The following is a 22,632-nucleotide window of genomic DNA, read 5'->3' on the forward strand; positions in this document are numbered from 1 at the left end:
GTATAATAGGTTTTAATTTCAGTTTCCAAGAAGTTACTCTAAATATGTTTATATCCAATCATACTGGCCATTGGTCAGTTCCTTCAGCATGCCATGTTCATTTCTGCCTAGACAGATTACACGTTATGTAACCTGTATGTGTATTCTTTCTCAACTTCGTTTGTCATTCATTTGTTCATCTTTGTCATTCATTTGTTCTTTTTAGGGAAAATCTTTAGATTCCTCATTACATGTTCTTTTAACCCTTTCATATTATTTATTACAGATATGATATTACATTTATACATGTTTATTTGGTTTGTCTCCCCAACTTCCATGTAAGCTTCATGAATACAGGTACAATGTCTCTTTTTGTTTACTTTTGTACACTGCCAACACCAAGTTTAGTGCCTGACACATAGTTAGGTGCCCAACAAATATTTGTTCAATGGATGAATAAATACTTTGTATTAATATTGGATTAGAAAAAATAATGTTGGATTAGAGAAATATTTTTATTTTTTATTTTTTTTAATTTATTTTTTTAAATTTTTATTTATTTATGATAGTCACACAGAGAGAGAGAGAGGCAGAGACACAGGCAGAGGGAGAAGCAGGTTCCATGCACCAGGAGCCCGACGTGGGATTCGATCCCGGGTCTCAAGGATCGCGCCCTGGGCCAAAGGCAGGCGCTAAACCGCTGTGCCACCCAGGGTTCCCCAGAAATATTTTTATTTTTGAAAATGAAGGATAATTTGAAAATATTTTGAATTGCAACTAAGTCTTTACCTGAGAGTAAATACCAGAGATGATAACTTGGGTATTTAGAATTTTAGAACCAAAAGGTAGCTTAAAGGTTATTTGGTTCTGTTCTAATTTTCCAGATGAAGAAATTGGAGTTTCAGATGTTGTGACTAACCCTAGTTACAGAAAGCTGAAAATTATCATTAACAATTTTGTTGCTTAGGATTGCCTGGCTGGCATAGTTGTTAAAGCATGTGACTCGGATCTCCGTGTCCTGAGTTCAGGCCCCATGTTGGGCATGCAGCCTACTTTTAAAAATAAATAAGTAGACAGTTTTGTTACTTAGATAAGTTAGTTATCTGTTGGAAAGGGCAGAGGATTGTTTACTACCAGTGTTACATTAAGCGTTAGGATCTATAGTTCACAAATAGTCTTCTTTCTATATAGTTAAGGATTCTGAAACTAATGTGCCAGTCATGTTGTTAATTTTTATGACACAAACAATGTTGTACAAAGTTCCATTAAGTACTTCTGCCCAGTTTGTTATATACAGTCTGTTTCAGATCATGTATTACTATAGAACTACATGCCACTCACATTCCTTCCTTTCTTGCTATTTTGAAAGTGGAAGTTTCTTTCTTTTCTTTTCTTTTCTTTTCTTTTCTTTTCTTTTCTTTTCTTTTCTTTTCTTTCTTTTCTTTTCTTTTCTTTTCTTTTCTTTTCTTTTCTAAGATTTATTTGAGAGAGACAGTGAGCATGCCAATGAGAGAGCATAGGCAGGGGGAGGGGCAGAGGGAGAAGCAGGGATCACCATGTGGGGCTTGATCCTAGAACCCTGGGATTGTGACCTGAGCTGAAGGCAGATGCTTAACTAGAATGACACCCTGGAAGGTCCTTTTTGTTTGTTTGTTTGTTTGTTTGTTTATTGGAGTTCAATTTGCCAACATATAGTATAACACCCAGTGCTCATCCCATCAAGTGTCCCCCTCAGTGCCCATCACCCAGTCACCCCACCCCCCGCCCACCTCCCTTTCCACCACCCCTTGTTTGTTTCCCAGAGTTAGGAGTCTCTCGTGTTCTGTCACTCTAGAAGGTCCTTGATAAGCCTTGAGTTTTAGGGAGAGGGACAGACCAAAGACTTTTTTTTTTTTTTAAGATTTTATTTATTCATGAGAGCGAGAGGCAGAGACATAGGCAGAGGGAGAAGCAGGCTCCCTGCAAGGAACCCGATGTGGGACTGGATCCTGGGATTGCACCTTGAGCTGGGATTGCACCCTCAGCCAAAGGCAAGATGCTCAATCGCTAAGCCACCCAGGCGTCCCCAAAGATTTTTTTTAAGTGCTTATTTATTTAAGTAATGTCTACACCCAACATGGGGCTCAAACTCATAACCCTGAGATCAAGAGTTCCACACTCTGAGTTCACCAGGGGCCCTGAAGATTGTTTCTTATATCCACTTCTTATTACCTGGTCTCAGAGTTCAGTACCCCAGACAGTTCTCTGGCTATTAACTTTATACCTAAATCTGCCACATTCATTCAGTCACAGAATCAAAATTCTTATTACTTTGGTGCTAAGACCTAGGAGAGATTAAATAGAGTTTTGTTCTGAATATGTCCCCCATTTTTTCTCCCACTAGGTGTTATTTCTGTGTTTTCTTTGTATTTTTCTGTCACCTTTCTCTTTGTGTCAACCATTCCCTCTGCCCCACACTCTCACTTCCGCTTTCTATAGAATGGTTTGTTTGATATAAGTTAGGATTTAGGATATGGTGGGCTTGATTTAAAGTAGGGCATCTGTCTTTTCTCATCAAAAATAGGTTGTGAGAGGGGAAGAATAGATTAGAGGCAGGAAGGCCATGAATTCTTTCCCTTCTTTTTTTCCAGGTGGACCCCAAAAGTACCTACTTTGGTTATAATTATTTTCACTTCCATGAAAGATTTTTATTTATCCCTAAATGCCACATAGGATGTTCGTTTTATATATAATTCAGTATGTAACTTCCAGTCTAAATTCTGTCCATATGTCTTATTTTAGTATTTATATTAAATCTTCTTTGTGGAAGATTCTGCTAGGAAATTAAAAATATTAAATAGGCAAGATTCCTTAAAATGAAGCCCTAAGTGATCCTGGGATCCAGGACGGGCCCCACGTCGGACTCCCTGCGAGGAGCCTGCTTCTCCCTCTGCCTGTGTCTCTGCCTCTCTCTCTGTGTGTGTCTCTCATGAATAAATAAATCTTAAAAAAAAAAAAAAAAGAGGAAGCCTTAAAATATAGCCAATATTGTATTTAATGCTAACTGTAGCAGTTTTTATTTTAGACTTGCATTTGTGTAGAGGAACTATTCTGCTCATTGGTTGCTGTGTAACAAACTACCTAGTGGTTGAAAACAGCAAGTTTAAAAAAAAATTTTTATTATAGCAAAATATATATAACATAAATTTTACCATTTTAATCATTTGTAAGAGGTTTTGTGGTATCAAGCACATTTACATTATTGTACAACCATCACTACCATTCATCTCCAAAACTTTTTCATATTCTCCAACTGAAATTTTGTACTCCCTGAACAGTAACTCTTGGGGCACCTGGGTGTCTCAGTAGGTCAAGTGGTTAAGGGTCCGCCTCCAGCTCAGGGTTCTGGGATTGAGCCCAGCATTGGGCTCCCTGCTCAACTGGAATCCGCTTCTCCCTCTGCCCCCCTGCTTGTGCTCATTCTTTCTCTCTCTTTCTCAAATGAATAAATAAAGTATTAAATTTTTTTTTTTTTTAAATAGTAACTCTGATTCCCCTTTCCCCCAGCAGTGGCAATCACCTTCTACTTTGTATCTCTGAGTCTAACTACTGTAGGAGCTTAGTATAAGTAGAACCATATAACATTTGTTATTTTGTGACTGGCTTGTGTCATTTAGCATGTCTTCAAGGTTCATGCATATGGTATGTGTCAGAATTTACTTTTTTTTTTTTTAAAGATTTTATTTATTCATGACGAGAGAGAGAGAGAGAGAGAGAGAGAGAGAGACAGGCAGAGGGAGAAGCAGGCTCCATGCAGGGAGCCTGATGTGGGACTCGATCCCAGGTCTCCAGGATCATACCCTGGACTGAAGGCAGTGCTAAACCGCTGAGCCACCCGGGCTGCCCCAGAATTTACTTTTTAAGGCTAGATAAAATTCCACTGTGTATATATAAAACATCTTTTGTTTATCCATTCATTTGTCAACGGACACTTGGGTTGCTTCTACCTTTTGACATCCGTCAGCAACTTTTCTTCTCTATCTCATAATTTTGTGACTCGGGAATTTGGGCTGGCTTGGCTTGATTTGATTATTCTTCTCCATATTCCTTACTGTGCTCATTCAGTAGTATTTAGCTGGTGTCTAAACTGGTCTAGAAGATCCACACTATTTTCTCTCAAACACTTAGTGCCTTAATAGGAACAGCTGTAAGGTTGAACTCCGCTGGGCCTTTTTTCCTATCTATGATGGCTTCTCTACATGGGCTCTCTCACAGGATATTTGGACTCTGGATTTATTCATGGATTCTTCATTCAGTGTTTTATAATCTACTGTCTTTATTCCCTTTGAGAGTCGAATTATCACAAAATGATCATTCTGGCTTTGTGTCCTTTTGAAACATCTAGTGTCTTTTAGACATGTCTGAGTCTTTGAGCACTTCTTTGGTTTCTGGTGCAAGATGTTCACTTTGTGCTTTCTTGACCCAGATTTGAATAGGTCATTTTTACCAGAAAGCCTTATTTGCATTTTAGAGAGTGGTGTTTATAAACCAAGGTTTGGGCATACGCTTTGTGTTCGCATTGGTAGTAAAGTGTAATTTTTCAGGCCCTTTCAGTGTATAGAGCTAGGAAATGTACATATATACTTTAAATCATGAATTCATTCTGTTCAGTTAAAATCCAGCACCACAAGGGCACCTGGGTGGCTGAGTCAACAGAGCATGCAGCTCTTTTTTTTTTTTTTTTTTAATATTTTATTTATTTTAGAGGGATAGGGTGCAGGAAGGAGGAACAGAGGGAATGGGACAAGCTGACTCTGCGTTGAGCCCAGAGCCTGGAGCCCAGAGCCTGTCCTGAGGCTGGATCCCACGACCCAGCCAAAATCAGGAGTTTAGACCCTTAACCAATTGAGTCACCCAGGTGCCCATGCATGTGACTCTTAATCTTGGGTTTGTGAGTTTAAGCCCCACGTTGGGGGCAGAGCTTACACCACAGTTTTTCCTAAACTTCCTGCATTCCATGTTTGTATCATCCTTCTCCTACAGTATAAACCCTGTTTTCCCTTAACTTTGAGAAATTTATTTCTTGTACTACCCTGCTGTAAGCTCAAAAAAATTCAATACTCTACCAGTATCCCTTGCAAGAATTTTTTTTTGTTGTTGTCCCCCTAAGGTTGTATAGAGTGCCTATTTGTTAGTTACTTGAATTTGAATTCTTTTGTCTGTTGTTATGAAATTTGTATACAAGTGGTTTGTTTGTATCCCAATTTTTATATACACAGAATACTTTTTATTTCCACTAATAAATGTGATTCTTGATTTTTTTTTTATTTGTGCTAAAAAACACATAACATGAAATTTACCATCTTAACCAATTTTAAGTCTACAGTACAGCTCTGTTAACTATGTGCATTGTGGGTCTCCCTCTGCCCCTTTTCATGTACACATTGTTTGTGGTTTTTTTAAAGATTTCATTTATTTATTCATGAGAGAGGCAGAGACATAGGCAGAGGGAGAAGCAGGCTCCTTGCAGGGAGCCCAATGTGGGACTGGATCCCAGGACTCCAGGATCACGCCCTGAGCTGAAGGCCCACGCCCGCAGACGTACAACCGCTGAGCCCCTCAGGCATCCCTCATGTTCACATTGTCAATACAACATTTCTCTATAACTTTTTCATCTTGCAAAACTGAAACTCTGTACCCACCGAAAAGCTTCTCCTTTCCCCATCCTTCCCAGCCCCTGGCAACTACCATTCTAGTTTCTGTTTCTAGGGGTTTGACTACTTTAGATAGCTCATAAGAGGAATCACAAAGTATCTTTTTGTGACTGGTTTATTTCACTTAGCTTAAGGTCCTCAAGGCTTATCCATTTTGTAATATATGACAGAATTTTCTTCTTTTTAAAGGCAGTATTATAATTTGTTATGTGTATACACCACATTTTCTTTTTCTTTTTTTTTTTTTTTTCCCACATTTTCTTTATACAGTAATCTGTTGATGGATATTTAAAGGTTGCTTCTGCTTGGCTATTGTGAATAATACTGCAGTGAACATGGGTATGCATACAAATTTTTGAGATCCTGTTTTCAATTCTTTTGTATATATACCCAGAATATATCTGTTGGATCATATGATGATTCCACTTCTAATTTTTTTGAGGACCCTCCCCCCATACTTTTTGCCATAGCAGCTGTATCTGTACCATTTTACATTTCCACCAGTAGTATACAAGGATTCCAATTTCTCCAGATCCTCACCAGTGCTTGTTATTTTCTGTGTTTTTGATAGTGGCTGTCTTAACAGGTATAAGGTGATGTCTCATTGTGGTTTTGATTTGCAGTTTCTTGATGAGTGATGTTAAGCATCTTTTTATGCTTTTTGGCCATTTGTGTATCTTCTTTGGAGAAATGTCTGTTCTAGCCCTTTGCCCATTTTTTAATTGGTTTATTTGGGGTTTTTTGGTTGCTGAGTTATAGGAGTATTTATATTCAGTTTTAAGGATTATTTTCTTCTTTTTATTTAATTTTACATGATTCAAGAGTCAGTACTATATAAAAACATACCTTAAAAAAAACATACTTTTCAGAAGCCTTACTCCCATCTTTATCCTTTCCATTTCATTTCATTTCTTTTTATAAGATTTTATTTATTCATTCATGAGAGACACAGAGAAAGAGAGAGAGAGAGAGAGAGAGAGAGAGGCAGAAACACAGGCAGAGGAAGAAGCTCCTTCCCACAAGGAGCCCAATATGGGACTTGATCCTGGATCCCGGGATCACACCCTGAGCCAAAGGCGGACGCTCAACAGCTGAGCCACCCAGGCGTCCCCGTCCATTTCATTTCTATGTACACACCCACTATAGGTAATCATTTTGGGGGTTCCTGGGTGGCTCACTCAGTTGAGTGACCAACTCTTGATTTCAGCTCAGGTCATGATCTTGAGGTCCTGGGATCCAAGGCTTCCTACCACGTACCGTCCGTGTCCCCACCCCGCCCCCCCAACCCCATTGGCAGCTCCATGCTTATTAGCAGGGAGTCTGCTGGAGGCTTTCTCTTTCTCTTCCCTTGCCCCTCCTCCTACTCATGCAAGTGTGTATTTTCTCTAAAATAAAAATAAATAAATCCAATCATTTTCATCAGTTTGTGGTCTCTCCTTTCTGTGTTTTCTCCCTTTTTATTCAAAACGAAGACTGCTGGATGTACTCTCTTGTACTTTGCTTTTTCCCACTTGGAAATCACTCATTTCACTTGGAAATTTCCTTATCTGGAAATCTTTTTAAAATTCTTTTTCGTGTTGTTTTAGTACTCTGTTAATGTGCCATAGTTTATTCAGCTAGTCTCATTGTTGCATTTGAGGTTGTTTCTGATATTTTACTATTACAAATAATGCTAATGCTAACCTTGTTCACGTGTTCTGTATCTGTAGAAGTGTATCTTCAGGGTAAATTTCTAGGAGTGGAATTGTTGGGTTAAACAGTACATTTATGAATGTTGTGTTGTGTTTTGTTTTGTTTTGGGTGGTCAAATTCCTCTCAATAGGGGTTGTAGCATTTTGGACTTCTGCCAGCTAGTAAGAATGCTCAGTCTCATAATGTATTCTCAAGTAATGCTTTCATTCATTCATTCATTCATTCATTCATTTAAAGTAATGCCTACTTTTAAATTAGCAAATTGGCAAATTAATGTTAAAAAAAAGCTGTCTTAATAACTCCTGGCAACAAGAGTTCTTTATGGGAATGATTAAACTTACATGTCACATTGAGTTCAGAGGGGTAAAGAACCCTATCTAGAGCTCCTTAAAAGCTCAGAATGGAGTGAATTTTTTAGTTTCTAGGTTGTTTAGTTTGTTTAAAGAAGTGAGGATGGGTGAAGATGGAGACAAATGTTAGTAACAAAGGTGGTATTGAAATCGTCAAGTCTCACTTAGGTCTTAATTCAAAACCTTAAATTAAGTAGAAATTAGGTGAAGATATGTTAAAAATCATATATAAAATAAGGTGCATTGGTATGTAGAATATTAGCACCAAGGAAAAAAACTGATGCGTTATCACAGTAGGAGAGTAGTTCAGTTTAAGGTCATTAATGAATTTTGTTTCTATTAGCTTCTATTTTCAGAACTAATGTTTAAGTTAAACATTACTTGGCTGAGGTTGTTGGTACATGGAAATATGTCCAGTTGAATACCCTGTTCAGAAAGATAAAATGAGTAGAGTTTATATATTGTATAAAAGCCTAATAAGTTTTTATTTGCTAAAGACAACAAATCAAGAGGTTTCTAGGTAATGGTTGGAATAGAAAGCTGAACACAAAATAACCAAGGAATTTACTAATCATCTTATTTGCATTTAATTTATTAAATTAATGCAGGGTTTCCCTACAGGTGTGCTTTTTATTTTATAATAAATTTATTTTTTTATTGGTGTTCAATTTGCCAACATACAGAATAACACCCAGTGCTCATCCCGTCAAGTGCCCCCCTCAGTGCCCGTCACCCATTCACCCCCACCCCCCCGGGTGTGCTTTTACACAGTTACAGGTGTGCCTAAATACAGGAATTGGAAGGACTCCATATTTGGAGGTTATAAATATTGGTGGAGTTTTTTTTGTATATGATATGATATTCTAATTTTTCCTTTCTTATTTTTTTTTATAAGTAATCTCTACCCCCAACATGGGGCTTGAACTCGACCCCAAGATAAGAGTCACATGCTCTGCAGACTCAACTAGCCAGATGCCCCTATGATGTGATATTTTAAAAGTTGGGAACTGCTATAATATGTTTTATTTTTCATGTTTTAAAATTATCATTAAGATCAAACATTGAAAATTTCCTACCAAGGTAGGAGCACTGTGATTGGTGCTGTTAAAATCAGCCCTTGAATAGCATTAGTCCATTGAGGGAAACTAGATTTATTCTAGAATAACACTGGAATGGATTTCCACTTCTATGAAGAAAGAATATTTAAGATTATCAAATATAATTTATAAATTAAATACCAATTATGTGCTAGGATTGCATTTGTTTCTTTGGATGAAGAGATACTATGAATTTTGACAGTCAAGAAAAGTTTCATGGAAAAGGTGATAGTTGGACTGGGATATGAAGACTTGGACTTTGATAGATAAATAGGTGGTAACAGATTCCAGACAAATAGAGACAAAAACAGAGTGGCAGAAGTATACTTGGTGTGTTTGAAGAAAATGAGAATAGTTTTGCTAGAGCTAACGCATCTTAAAAAAGAGTAGTTGGGAGAAAAAAAGAGGAAGGTACCTCTTGAAATTGTTAAAATCCTTAAATGCCAAAGAGAGGAATTTGAGTTAAAAAAAAAAAAAAAGCACAAACCAACTCTCACACATTTGAGCAAGAGTCTGGTGTCTAAGTCCTAGTTTTGCATGATTAACAAAGCTAAGTGACCAAGCAGTTTGTTTACACGTGAATACCACCTTTGTGACTGATTTGTGGTCTTTTTGTCCTCATTTCCAGACCAGATAGCATCTTTGGTTGAATAGTAATCCATTTCTAATTGATATTGTCTGAATAAATCTGTTAGTTGGTGAGAGTTTAGTCCTATGACACTAGGTGTGAAGACTGTGAATGAGTAAAATTTTGAGTGGTTAGTAGAATGTTATGTACTAGACTATCATATGAATTGGATTTTTATAACATTTTGTGTTTTTTTCAAAATTTTTTTGTAATTTCTGTGGTAGGAATTTAAATTTTAATAAACTGATGCCAAATTGTTAAGTTTAATACTTGAAAATTAAGTTCAGTGGCCATGTATAATTGTCCTATAATTTCAAATACTTGGATTGAATATCCTTCATCTAGCCATTATAAAATAAATAGAGGTAAATTTTTCATTGTACAAAAAAATCATCGAGTAAAAAAAATGTTTAATGATTGATTCAGCATGTATAAGAGGACTAGTTTATTTTTGGCAAATGCTTAGAAGATGGTTTTCTTCTTGAAGCATATACCTAAATAGTTTTGAAAAAACTAAATAAAATCATCAGGCAGTAATAAGATAAAATTGATTTTAGATCTCTTAGAAGTAATGCTATGTGATTTTGTCTATTTTATTCATTTCTCATCCTTTAGTTGATATTTTACCAGATTTTTTAGATTATAATATACCATTGTCTCACTTGTTCTTTATATTTTCTATACTTTATTATTCACTTAATGCTTTTTTTAATAGATGCTCCTTTTTAGAGTAATTTTATTTCTTAGCAAAATTAAGTAGAAAGTACAGAGTTCCCAGCAACTCTGTCTCCCCTCTCGACCCTCCCTCCCCATTATATCTAGCTGCAGAGTAGTATTTTTGTTATAGTCAGTGGACATTAATACATATCATCATCACCCAAAGTCCATATTCCTTTTTAAAAATTCTTTTAAAGAAATTTTTAATTATAAGTGTATTATTTTGATTTTCGTGAGACAGTATAGCATGAATATATCCATATCATCAAATAATCTCTTAAAACATGATTTTTAACTTTTAAAATTAAAAAAAAAAATTAAGATTTTATTTATTCATGAGAGACACACAGAGAGAGGCAGAGACATTGGCAGAGGGAGAAGCAGGGTCCATGTAGGGAGCCCGATGTGGGGCTCGATCCTGCGACCAGGACTGCAGGATCACGCCCTGAGCCAAAGGTAGACGCTCAACTGCCGAGCCACCCAGTTGTCCCAAAACATGATTTTTTTTTTAAAGAATTTATTCTTTAGGGCAATTTTGTTTCAGAACAAAATTGAATAGAAGGTATAGACATTTCCCATATATCTCTCTTTCCCACATATGCATGGCTTCCCCCATTATCAGCACCACTCACCAGAATGTTATGCTTCTTACCAACAATGAATCTATGTTGACACATACATAATCACCCAAAGTCCATAGGTTACCTTAGGTTTATTCTTGGTGTTGCACATGCTTTGGGTTTGGACAAACATATATTGACATATATCCATCTTTATAAAACATCTACAGTATTTTCAGTGAGCTGAAAATTGTCTCTGCTCTGCCTGTATCTCCCTCCTCCCTTCCTGTATGCTTTTTACCGTGGAAAATCTGAAATGTTCCTTACTTAGTGTTACTTATATATTTTTTTTATCTAAGTTGAATTTATTGTCCTCTGAATATTCCTAATTTTGACTTTTTTTATTTGGCCGAAGTGGAGCTTTAAGTGCCACGTTTTCTGGTTTTAACTGGATGCAGAAGATTTTATTTTTTATTTTTATTTTTTTGTTTTTTGGTTTTTACTTTTTCCTTTTTTTGTTTAAACAAATGTGCACCACGATGGTTCAACAAATAAGGCAAATGCCGTGAATATGAAAGCTGCAATTTGCAATACATCACATCTAGAACCCAGGGGAGGTGAACAGACAGAGGTGGTAGTCATTCTAATTAAACAGTCAGATGACATCATGACAAGTTGGTTTGCAGCATCAAAACTGTCCATTTAAGTTTCCTTTTTCTTAATGATCAGAGGTCCCACATTGTCTCCAGTCTCTTCATTGTGTTTTGTGTGAGATCCATCACAGAATGGAAACTTTTTGGACCTCCAACAACGACAGTACACAGTTTTATCTCCCAAATCCTCCATGTCATAAGCATGTACTATCTTGGGGTTGTCTTTCTGGATGTGAAGGTTTACCATAGATTTGTTGCGATGATCTTTAACATAAAACCTTCTGTAAGCTAGATAACCAATTGTAGCTGTCCCAGCAGCAATAGTAACTGCTGCGATCCATTCAATTCGTACGCTGGAAGTCAGACTCGTGGCGCCATCACTTGCAAGGTGTGTGTGCACAGGACACTAAAGCACAAACAGGCTCTTGCGGAGGGCCGGAGTCAAGGTGTGAGAAACGTCCTATACGCACCGACTCCGGATGCAGAAGATTTTAAATGTTGGACATAATCAGAATGCTTTAATTAATCTAGATTAGTGGTTCTCAGATTTTTAGAATTTTTAAATATCACCTGGTGCCTTTTAAGAATTAGATACTTAGTTAAAAAAAATTAGGTACTTGGTAATCTCCCACCCATTTACCCCCAATTTAGTAGTTTAGGGGTAGGCTCAATTTTCTGCATTTTTTTCCCCCTGCATTTTCATTAAGCCACTCTGGTGTTCTTGATACAGGGAATATATATACTCTGAGAACCCCACTATATTTTACTTTCCTTTTTTTATTTTTTATTTTTATTGTTTTAAAGAATTTTATTTATTTACTCATAGAGACACAGAGAGAGAGAGAGTGAGGCAGAGACACAGGCAAAGGGAGAAGCGGGCTCCATGCAGAGAGCCTGACGCGGGACTCGATCCAGGGTCTCCAGGATCACGCCCTGGGCTGCAGGCGGCGCCAAACCGCTGCGCCACCGGGGCTGCCCCTATTTTACTTTCCTTATTGCTAAATTTCATATTAACTATTCTCAAAAATTTTGTCTAAAATCTTTAAATTTAGTTTTGGGATTTTTACATTAAGTTTAAATTGTGCCCAGAAACAAACTTCACTCCCTAATTATTTTAAACTTAGCTATATCCTGAAAACATTTAAATTTATTTGGAAGGCATGCAATGATGTATACCATGATCTCTTGTACGTTATATGATGTTAGTCTGTTATCTAGAACTCTATTAATCTACCTTTATAATTTTTTTTTTTTTTTTTGAGAGGGAAAGAAAGAGCAAGAGAGTGAGAAAGGGAGAGGAGTGGCAGAGGAGAGGGAGAATCCTAAGCAGGCTGTATGCCCAGCACAGAGCCACATGTTGGGCTTGATCTCACAACCCTGAGATCATTACCTGAACCAAAATCAAGTTGAATGCTTAACCAACTTAGCCACCCAGGCACCTCAATCTACATTTTTTGTATGATTTTACTAGTAGTTATTCAAATGTAATTTTAGCAAAATAATCCCCAAGCGTAATTAGCAAATAGGGTCATCTGATGATGTTTACTTATGAAAGCAGACATTCTAGGTTTCCAAATGAAATCTCATTGCATCCTAGTCTTCTTAATTTGAGCTGACAGCTACAAATATAGCATGCTAGAGTTGTAAAAAAATTTATTAGTTTGTATAGATTTTACTAAAAGGAGTTGGACTTTTTCCAAAATAGAAGAGTCAGTAAGCATTGATTGTGCTATTTTGCATTTTCAATAGTGTGTGGCATTCCAAAACTAATAATTTTTATTGATGTATGTGATATGATCCCTGTGGGACTTTTTTTTTTTCTTTTTTTGCCCTGGGACTCCTGAATCATCAATATTAAGAATTTGGTTTTATTACTTATCACTTCACTTTAGTTATTTTCAAATTGGCAGTGCTTGAAATATATGATTGCCCTCAGGATTTTTTTTTCCTTTTTCTGACCATTATGTGTCTTTTGTGTATTTCTCTGTGTATATCCGATTTAGGGTTCTTGGAGTTTCTTAGATGTGTATAATTCAGTTTGAGTTACTGTTGAAAAGTATTTGACTGTTATCTCTTCAAATATTTCTTCCCCATTTTTTTCTCTTTTCCTACTGAGTCTCCAGTCTGACAATATTCAGCAGTTTGATACAGTTTTTGTTTACATGCTGAAATTCCCCATTGTTATTAGATGTTGTCCCCCTTATCTACTATATCTTTGGATTTGTTTTTTTTTTTTTTAAGAATTTTTTTTATTTGGGAGAGCGAGAGCACATGAGAGAGTGAGAGAGAGAGGAGAGAGATCATGAGCAGCAGGGAGGGGCAGAGGGAGAAGCAGGGAGCCCCCTACTGAGCAGGGAGCCCAACGTAGGACTTGATCCCAGGATCCTGGATCATGATCTGAGCCAAAGGCAGATGCTTAACTGACTGAGCCACCCAGTTGGTTATAGATGCCCTCAACTATATCTTTGAACATACTAATTTTAATTTTTTTAAGTTCCTCTCTGAGAGCTTAAGCATTTGCGTCATTTCTGGGTATGCTTCTGTTGTTTGTTTATCTCTTGGCAGTAGGTTTCTCTCTCCTACCCTCCTGTTTTTGATTGAATGCTGGACATGATGTATAAAAAAACAGACTGCGGTAAATAATAATTGTGCACAGCAGTAAACATCTCTTTTGTCAGGTTATTAGTGTGAGAGATTGAATTAGTTCTTATCTGGTTGAACTGGATTTGCTATATTTTGCTTTGTGTGTGTGTGTGTGTGTGTGTATGAATAAGTACATCTGTTTCATCAGTATGCTTTACCCTGAAACACTTTAGCACAAACATCATTAATTGGAATTCATGGTATAGTTTTTCTGTGTTGGAGGGTAATGTACATATCTTAATTGTACTGTTTGATGAGTTTTAACCGATGCTTACTCATGTACAACCCAAACTCTTCTCATGATTCAGAACATTACAATCAACATAGAAAGTTCTCTCATGCCCCCTTTAGGGTAGTCCCTGCCCCTCCACCAGCCTCATAGTGGTAATCACACTTAAAATTTTTTTTAAAGATTTTATTTACTTACTTATTCATGAAAGATACAGAGAGGCAGAGACATAGGCAGAGGGAGAAGCAAGCTCCCCATAGGGAGCCTGATGCGGGACTCGATCCTAGGACCCTGGGATCACAACCTGAGCCAAAGGCAGATGCTCAACCACTGAGCCACCCAGGTGCCCCACACTTATAACTTTTTATTTTATTTTTAAAAGATTTTATTTATTGTATTTGTCTCTCATTTTATTCATGAGACATACAGAGAGAGGCAGAGACACAGGCAGAGGGAGATGCAGGCTCCATGCAGGGAACCTGACACTGGACTGGATCCCGGGACTCCAGGACCATGCCCTGGGCCGAAGACAGGCAGTAAACTGCTGAGCCACCCAGCTGTCCCCACTTAAATTTTTTTTTTTTTTTAAGATTTTATTTATTTATTCATGAGAGACACAGAGAGAGAGAGAGGCAGAGACACAGGCAGAGGGAGAAGCAGGCTTTGTGTAGGGAACCCAACGTGGGACTTGATCCCGGAACTCCAGGATCACGACCTGGGCCAAAGGCAGGCACTAAACTAAGCCACCCAGGGATCCCTATCATAGTGTTTTTTTTTTTTTTTCATAGTGTTTTTGAGATTCACCCATGTTATTGCATGTATTATTTGTAACTATTCATGTCTCCATATTATTCCGTTGTATGAATATCACCATTTGTTTTACCATTCTTGTATTGATGAAAATTTGGACTGTTTATGCTTTAGGCCATCATGAAGTGCTATAAACATTGGTGTACAAGTGTTTTTTTGGACATATGGTTTTATTTATATTGGGTAAGTACCTAGGTGTGCAGTCATTGGATCATAAGATAGATCATGTTTAATTTAGTGAGCAGGGATCCCTGGGTGGCGCAGGGGTTTGGCGCCTGCCTTTGGCCCAGGGCGCGATCCTGGAGACCCGGGATCGAATCCCACGTCGGGCTTCCAGTGCATGGAGCCTGCTTCTCCCTCTGCCTGTGTCTCTGCCTCTCTCTCTTTCTCTCTCTGTGACTATCATAAATAAATAAATATTAAAAAAAAAAATTTAGTGAGCAGCTGCTAGTCAATCACAGGAGTGATTGTCCTATTTTACAGTTTCACCAACAATGTATGATAATACTGTATTGTCAAGAAATTTGTCCATTTCTTCTAAGTTCTGTCCATGTAAAGTAGATATTATAATATTATCCTTTTAATGTCTGTAGGGTCTGTGGTGATATTCTCCCTGTTGCATTCCTCATGTTGGTTTTCTTTTTTAAATTGATATGTTTAGCAAGAGGTTTGTCAAATCTGGTACTCTTCAAAGATCTCACTTTTGGTTTTGCTCATTTTCTCTATTGTTTTCTATTGATTTCTGTTTTCTCTATTTCATATAGAGAATTTTCTCAACCTCTGCACTCTAGACAATTTAGACCATAATTTTCTCAACCTCTGCACTCTTATCCAATCTAGACAATTTAGACCAGGTAATTCTTTGTTTTGGAGAGCTGTCTTGTGCATTGTAGGGCATCTAGTACTATCCTTCAAATGTACCTACTAGAGGCCAGTTGCAGGCTCCATCCTTCCAGTTTTGTCATCTGAAAATGTTTTCAGATGTTGCCAAATGTCTCCTTGGGGCAAAACCACTTTGGTTGAGAATCACCGTCCTGACAAGCTTTTTAAAGCTATTTAATATTTTTTTCAAAACACTATTTTAATTGCATCTCACTAGTTTTGACATTTTCATTACCATTCAGTTACAAATTTTTTTTTTTATTTTCTTTGTGATTTTTTTTTAACCTATGAGTTCTTCAGAAATGTGTGATTTAATTTCCAGATATTTGGAGTATTTGTAAATATATGATTGTTAATGATTTCTAATATAATTCTATGATTAGAAAACATTCTGTAAGATTATAGTCTTTTGAAATCTGTTAAGATTTGGTTTTTTGGCTTCACGTATGGCATCTCTTGGTAAGCATATCATGTGCACCTGGAAAGAATGTGTAATTTGTTCGTTGGATACAGTGTTCTATGTAGTCATTTAGTGTCCATTTTGTCAGGGGATTGAGATTGTTATTCATCATCTAAGTCTTCACTGATTTTTAAAAAATGTTGGCCTCATTCTGCTGCTGAGAAAGAGTGATAAAACCTCAAACTGTGATTGTGGAATTGTATATTTCTCTCTTAATCCTGTTGATTATTCTTTCATTTGTTTTTTAATTCTGTTGTAAGGCAAATATTGTTGGAATTATAATTGTTAGATCTTTCTAATAGGTTGGCCATTTTAGCATTCTAAAATGTTCGTAATGTCTAAACTCCACCCTTTTTATAGTTTTTGTCTGCATTATATATTTTACACTTTTTTCTTTTAACCTATGTGTCTTTATATTTAACATGCATCCAGAGTATGGTTAGGTCATGCTCTCAAAAAATTTTTTATTACTGTTTTTATCCATTTTATTTATTTTTTAATCTTTTTTTTTTTTTAAGATTTTATTTATTTATTCATGAAAGACAGAGACAGGCAGAGGGAAACGCAGACTTCATCCGGGACCCGATGTGGGACTCAATCCCGGCACTCCAGGATCATGCCGTGGGCTGAAGGCAGATGCTAAACCTCTGAGTCATTCAGGCATCCCTGTTTGTATCCATTGTAGCAATTTTTGCATTTAGATTGGAGTAAGTCACATTTAATTGATGTGGTTGGATATATATGTCTACCATTTTGTACTTTTTCTATTTGTCTCATCTATTTTTCCCTTCTTTCCTGTCTTTTATCTTAATTTGCTATTTTTTTTAGAATTCTGATTATTGGTTTTGTAGGCAGAACCCTCCCCCCTATTTTTTTTGGATTTTATTTATTTATTCATGACAGACACACAGAGAGAGGCACAGGCACAGGCAGAGGGAGAAGCAGGTTCCATGCAGAGAGCCTGATGTGGGACTCAACCCCGGGTCTCCAGGATCATACCTCAGGCTGAAGGCGGTGCTAAACCGCTGGGCTGCTGGGGCTGCCCTAGGCAGACCTTTTTGGTCTGTGTGTCTGTGTCTGGTTGCACAGGGATTGCAATACATACCTTTTTAAAACGATTTTATTTATTTATTTGAGAGAGAGAGCATACAAGCAGCATGAGGGCAGAGAGAAGCAAACTCCCTGCTGAGCAGAGAGCCAGATGGGGAACTCCATTCTAGAACTCTAATACCATGACTGGAGCTGAAGACAAATGCTCAACTGACTGAGCCACCCAGTGCCCTGCAATAACTCATCCTTAATTTTTATAGACTTACATTTTTATTTTTATACTACATGTAAAATGTAATCATCTTTTATCAGTATAGGTCCATCCTCCTCCCTTTATGTCACAGATATATTTATAAGCCCAACATTAAACAGTTCTAAGTATTTTAAATAAGTTGCAGGGGGAAATAGTCTTTCCTATTTGAGCACTTACTACCGTTTCTTGCGTTTTTCACACCTTCCCAAACATTGGATTTTCCACCTGATTATAATATCCCTTCAGTTTGAGGAACTTCCCTGTAGTGTATATTTTAGTGAGGATTTGCTGAGGTAATTTTAGTAGTTTTTATTTATTTGAAAATGTCTATTTTACCTTTTTTTTTTTTTTTTGAAGGATATTTTTGGATATAAAATTCTGGGTGGATAGATTCAGTGCTTTAAAGATGTAATTCTGCTATCTTGTGTTCTCTAGTTTTTCAGATGAGAAGTCAGTGATTATTTGTATTTTTGTTTATTGTATGTAATCTGCAGTTTTTAGCTACTTTCAAGATACTTCCTCTTTTCTTGATTTTCAGCAGTTTCACTATTGTGTCCCAAGGGGCGTGTTTCTCCTGTACTTGTCCTGTCTTGGAATCACTGAGCTTCCTGGATCTGTAAATTTATGTCTTTCAGCAGATCTGGAAAATTTTTGGTCATTTCTCTTTCCTAGGATCCAATTACACACATATTAGATTTTTTAATATTGCCCTCAGATTACTGGGGCTCTTTACCTTTTTTCAGTCATTTCTCTTTGTGTTCTTCAAATTTGATAATTCCTGTTGATTTATTTTCAAGCTTCCCTACTTTTTCTGATGTCATCTTCAGCTGCACATACAGCCTAAAAAAATACAAAGTCATAGAGATTTAGGACGTGATCATATAGATCATATAGTAAAATACATAAACCTTAAGGGTAACATTCTGCTAATTTTTATATGTATTTACATGCAATCACAATTCAGACCAGATGCAGAACATTTCTGGCACCCCAGCAGGCTGACTTATGTTTCCTCCCTAGAGATAGACACTCTTCTAATCTCTTTTTTTTTTTTTTTTTTTTAATGATAGTCACAGAGAGAGAGAGAGAGAGGCAGAGACACAGGCAGAGGGAGAAGCAGGCTCCATGCACTGGGAGCCTGATGTGGGATTCGATCCCGGGTCTCCAGGATCGCGCCCTGGGCCAAAGGCAGGCGCCAAACCGCTGCGCCACCCAGGGATCCCCTCTTCTAATCTCTTATTGAAAGTTTTGCCATCATACTTAGTACAAATAGAATCATGTGGTATGTATTCTTTTTATGTCTGGCCATTTTATTAAAACATCCATGTCTGAGATTCAACCTTATTGTTATGGGGTGCAGTAATAATTTTTTACTATATGAATATACCAAAATTTATTTATCTGAACTATTGTTAATGGGTGTTTCGGTTAATAGTTTTTTGCTTTCTGAACAACACTTCTTTAACATTGTGTGAGGTTTTTTAGGTAGAGTCAAGGACTCATGTATCTTGGGTAGGTATACTTTTTGAAGGGCCAGATAGTAAATATTTTATGCTTTGTGAATCAAAAGGATGCTGTGTATGTACTTACAGAAAGGAGGACAAATTTCCACAATTTTTTTGAACAAAATTCAAAACAGAATAATGATTCAGTATATTTTTTGGTAACACGGACTATTAATGAGAAGAATAGGATTCTGGGCGGTGGTGTGTGGGACTAACATTCACTTAATTGAAGTTTAAAGTTTGTGTTCCCTATCACCAAAATTGATTTCAGGTGTTCACCTATTAATGCTAATCTATTTTTTTTTAAATATTTTGTTTATTTAGTCATGAGAGACAGAGAGGCAGAGATATAGGCAGAGGGAGTAGTAGGCTCCCTATGGGGAGCCAATGTAGGACTCGATTCCAGAACCCTGGGATCACGACCTGAGCCAAAGGCAGTCGCTCAAACACTGAGCCACCCTGGCGTCCCTTAATGCTAATCTATAATGAAGTTTTGTGTATTTCATTTGAAAGTTTTTTCACAGAGCTAGATATTCCCAAATATTGATACCCATTTATGAGCATATGATTTTAACTAACATATTCATTGCTTGGGAGGCATTTATAGAATTCTTTGATATTTTTTTCATGATAATTGCCTTTTAGTGTGTCATTAACTTGCAGATTAACTGCTTACAATTGAAGGGTAGATGGAAGCTCCCCAGTTGCAGTTTGAAATGGCCTTTGGGGATCCCTGGGTGGCGCAGCGGTTTAGTGCCTGCCTTTGGCCCAGGGTGCGATCCTGGAGACCCGGGATCGAATCCCATGTCAGGCTCCCGGTGCATGGAGCCTGCTTCTCCCTCTGCCTGTGTCTCTGCCTCTCTCTCTCTCTCTCTCTCTGTGTTGTGTGACTATCATAAATAAATAAAAATTAAAACAAAAAAAAAAAAAACGAAATGGCCTTTGAAATGTGGAAGTTTCCTTGGCTTGTGCGTTAAGGTCCTAAAAATGTTGGTGGAATAGGAATTTGAGCTTGGAAATGAAGATCTCACTTTTTGTTATAATTTTTGGCAGTTATAGGAAGAAGGAGCTTGACATTTCTTGTGATTCAGCTAATGTTATTTGTTGAAATAACTTTACTATAATGTGTAAGTTTCACATATAAGTGCATAACAGTTCTGTAGTTACAGCTGAATTCATTGAGAAACATTACTAAGTCTGTAGTCAAAGCTACTTTCTAAAGCTATTCAGTGTTTAAAAATAATAACAAATACTATCAATTAAGGGCTATTGAGCTATTGAGTGCTAAAAGAAGCTAAAGACTACTGGAGTGACATTGGCAATAATAGCAAGAAAAACAAGAAAGAAGTCATCTTTCTCTCTTCCTGCCCTCTTTATCAGTTTGCTTCCTGTCAAAGAAGTCTGTGCAATGCATTTTCCAGAATCCCAGTCTCAGCATCAGATCACAGAGTATACAAGAGTGAATTTGGAGTTAGCTATGTAAATAATTAGCACACTGTTCTACTGATGATTTGAACTTGCACAGAACAAGAATAATAATTTCATGTTTTCATCTAACAAGGTACACCTATTCTTTTAAAAATGAAGATGCTCTCTTCTCTTTCCAGATACTCTCAATAGTCACATGGGCCAATTTCTAAGTGATAACATACCCAATTCTGGGTGGTAACTGCTTTTTTAGTTAAAACACTATTCTACGTGAATAGTCTGAGTGGAGTTCGTCATATCCGATCTGCTGCTTGTTTCTGTAGGCTTGGGCAAAGAATTTTTATATTATCAAGTGGTTGGGGAGGGTTCAAAAGAATAATATTTCATGATACCTGAAAATTATATGGAATACTAATTTCATTATTTTTACATTATTAAGTGGTTGGGGAGGGATCAAAAGAATATTTCATGATACCTGAAAATTATATGGAATACTAATTTCAAAGTCTCTAAGTAAAGTTTCTTTGGAATACAGCTATACTCATTCGTTTACATATTGTCTATAGCTGTGTTCATACTGATACAGCAGTTAAGTAGTTATGACAGAGACCTTATGGCCTGCACAACCTAAAAACATTTACTTTTTTTTTTTTTTTTTTAAGAAAGGGAATGGGCAGGGGAGTGGCAGAAGGAGAGTGAGAGAATCTTAGGCAGGCTCCATGCTGGTCATAGATGCAGGGCTCTAACAACCCTGAGATCATGACCTGAGCCAAAATCAGGGGTCATTCGCTTAACCAACTGAGCCCCCCAGGTGCCTAAAATATTTACTTGTCCTTTACAGAAAGTTTGTTAGTCCCCTAAACATGTATTAGAAACCACTGACAGTCCTTGTCTAAAATAATTAAAGAGAAGGAAAAGAAAAGTAGTTAATACACCAGTTCACAGATGTTAACAAGCAGGGACACCAGCATTGCATAGCTGTTTATAGCCCTCATTTTTGCACTTGCCATAGAGCCTTAATTAACTTCCTTCTTCCATAACCCATTCTGTTTCTTTTGCCTTCACCTCAGCTGGGGTTGCTCTGGTTTTATTTTTAACTTGGTAGATTGTCCTTAAACTTCATTCTCAAAGGGTCTGACCGAAACCCTTAGGGATTCTGACTTATTAGGACACTGTAGTTTCCTATGAACTTTTAATATTGCATGCAGAAATCCTAAGAAGTGCCTTAGCTGTTGAGGGGTATGTTACTTCTGCACAACAGGATAAAGGCAGAAATTGAGGGTTAACGTACTTTGATAGGCAGTTTGCTGTTGCTACAACATCTAAGTGCATTATTTTGTATTTTACAATTGTATTGGATTTTTTTTTTTAAGAGCAGTACCTGATTGGTTATTCACACGCCACTAGTTTGACAACACTAGCCCATCTGCTAAATTCCAAACATGTTTGTCCCTGTACCAATTGCATAGTAACAGCCAGTTTTCCCATAGTAATTTGGGATCTGTCACACTAGTCATCATAGTAAACTTCTTTACGGATTATTGCAGTGGTTTGAACAGTCCAAACAGGCAGGTGACAATCTCAGCTTTAGTTTAGTGTAACCATTCTGTCCTATAATACAAGCATTCTTCTCATGGAAACCAAAATCTCTAACTAGCAGACCAAAAGGTTTAGGGATAGAAGCAAAAAGTCTTTTGAGTATGGGTATTAGATATAATGGAAGAGGCACTCTAATTTCCAGCTTTCAATTTCCAGGCCCATATAGTGTAGAAATAGCATAATTTATCAGTCACAAATTAAGAGCATATGTCACATCTTATAAAATAGAACCTCACCATTTCAGAGCATTGTCTTCTCAAATGCTATTGTAACAGCGAACCATTGCACTGCACTATCAGACTAGCCTTTAGTTATGGGACAGGCAGAAAATCAATTCCATAGATATGAGTCCACTGTCAAAAAGATTACCAAATAAATTATGATCTGATGATTTATTATTTTTT

General features: G+C 37.0%; 1 protein-coding gene and 1 pseudogene across 4 annotated transcripts in view; one reads left to right on the forward strand and one right to left on the reverse strand.

Moving 5' to 3' along the window:
* Positions 1–22,632, forward strand: part of PDS5A (PDS5 cohesin associated factor A) — a 151,005-nt gene that overhangs the window by 3,821 nt on the left and 124,552 nt on the right. The gene's annotated exons all lie outside the window — the stretch shown is intronic.
* LOC140610869 (CDGSH iron-sulfur domain-containing protein 1 pseudogene) lies at positions 4,687–20,926 on the reverse strand (annotated as a pseudogene).

This window comes from Canis lupus, chromosome 2, assembly GCF_048164855.1.
Source record: "Canis lupus baileyi chromosome 2, mCanLup2.hap1, whole genome shotgun sequence".
NCBI lineage: Eukaryota > Metazoa > Chordata > Mammalia > Carnivora > Canidae > Canis > Canis lupus.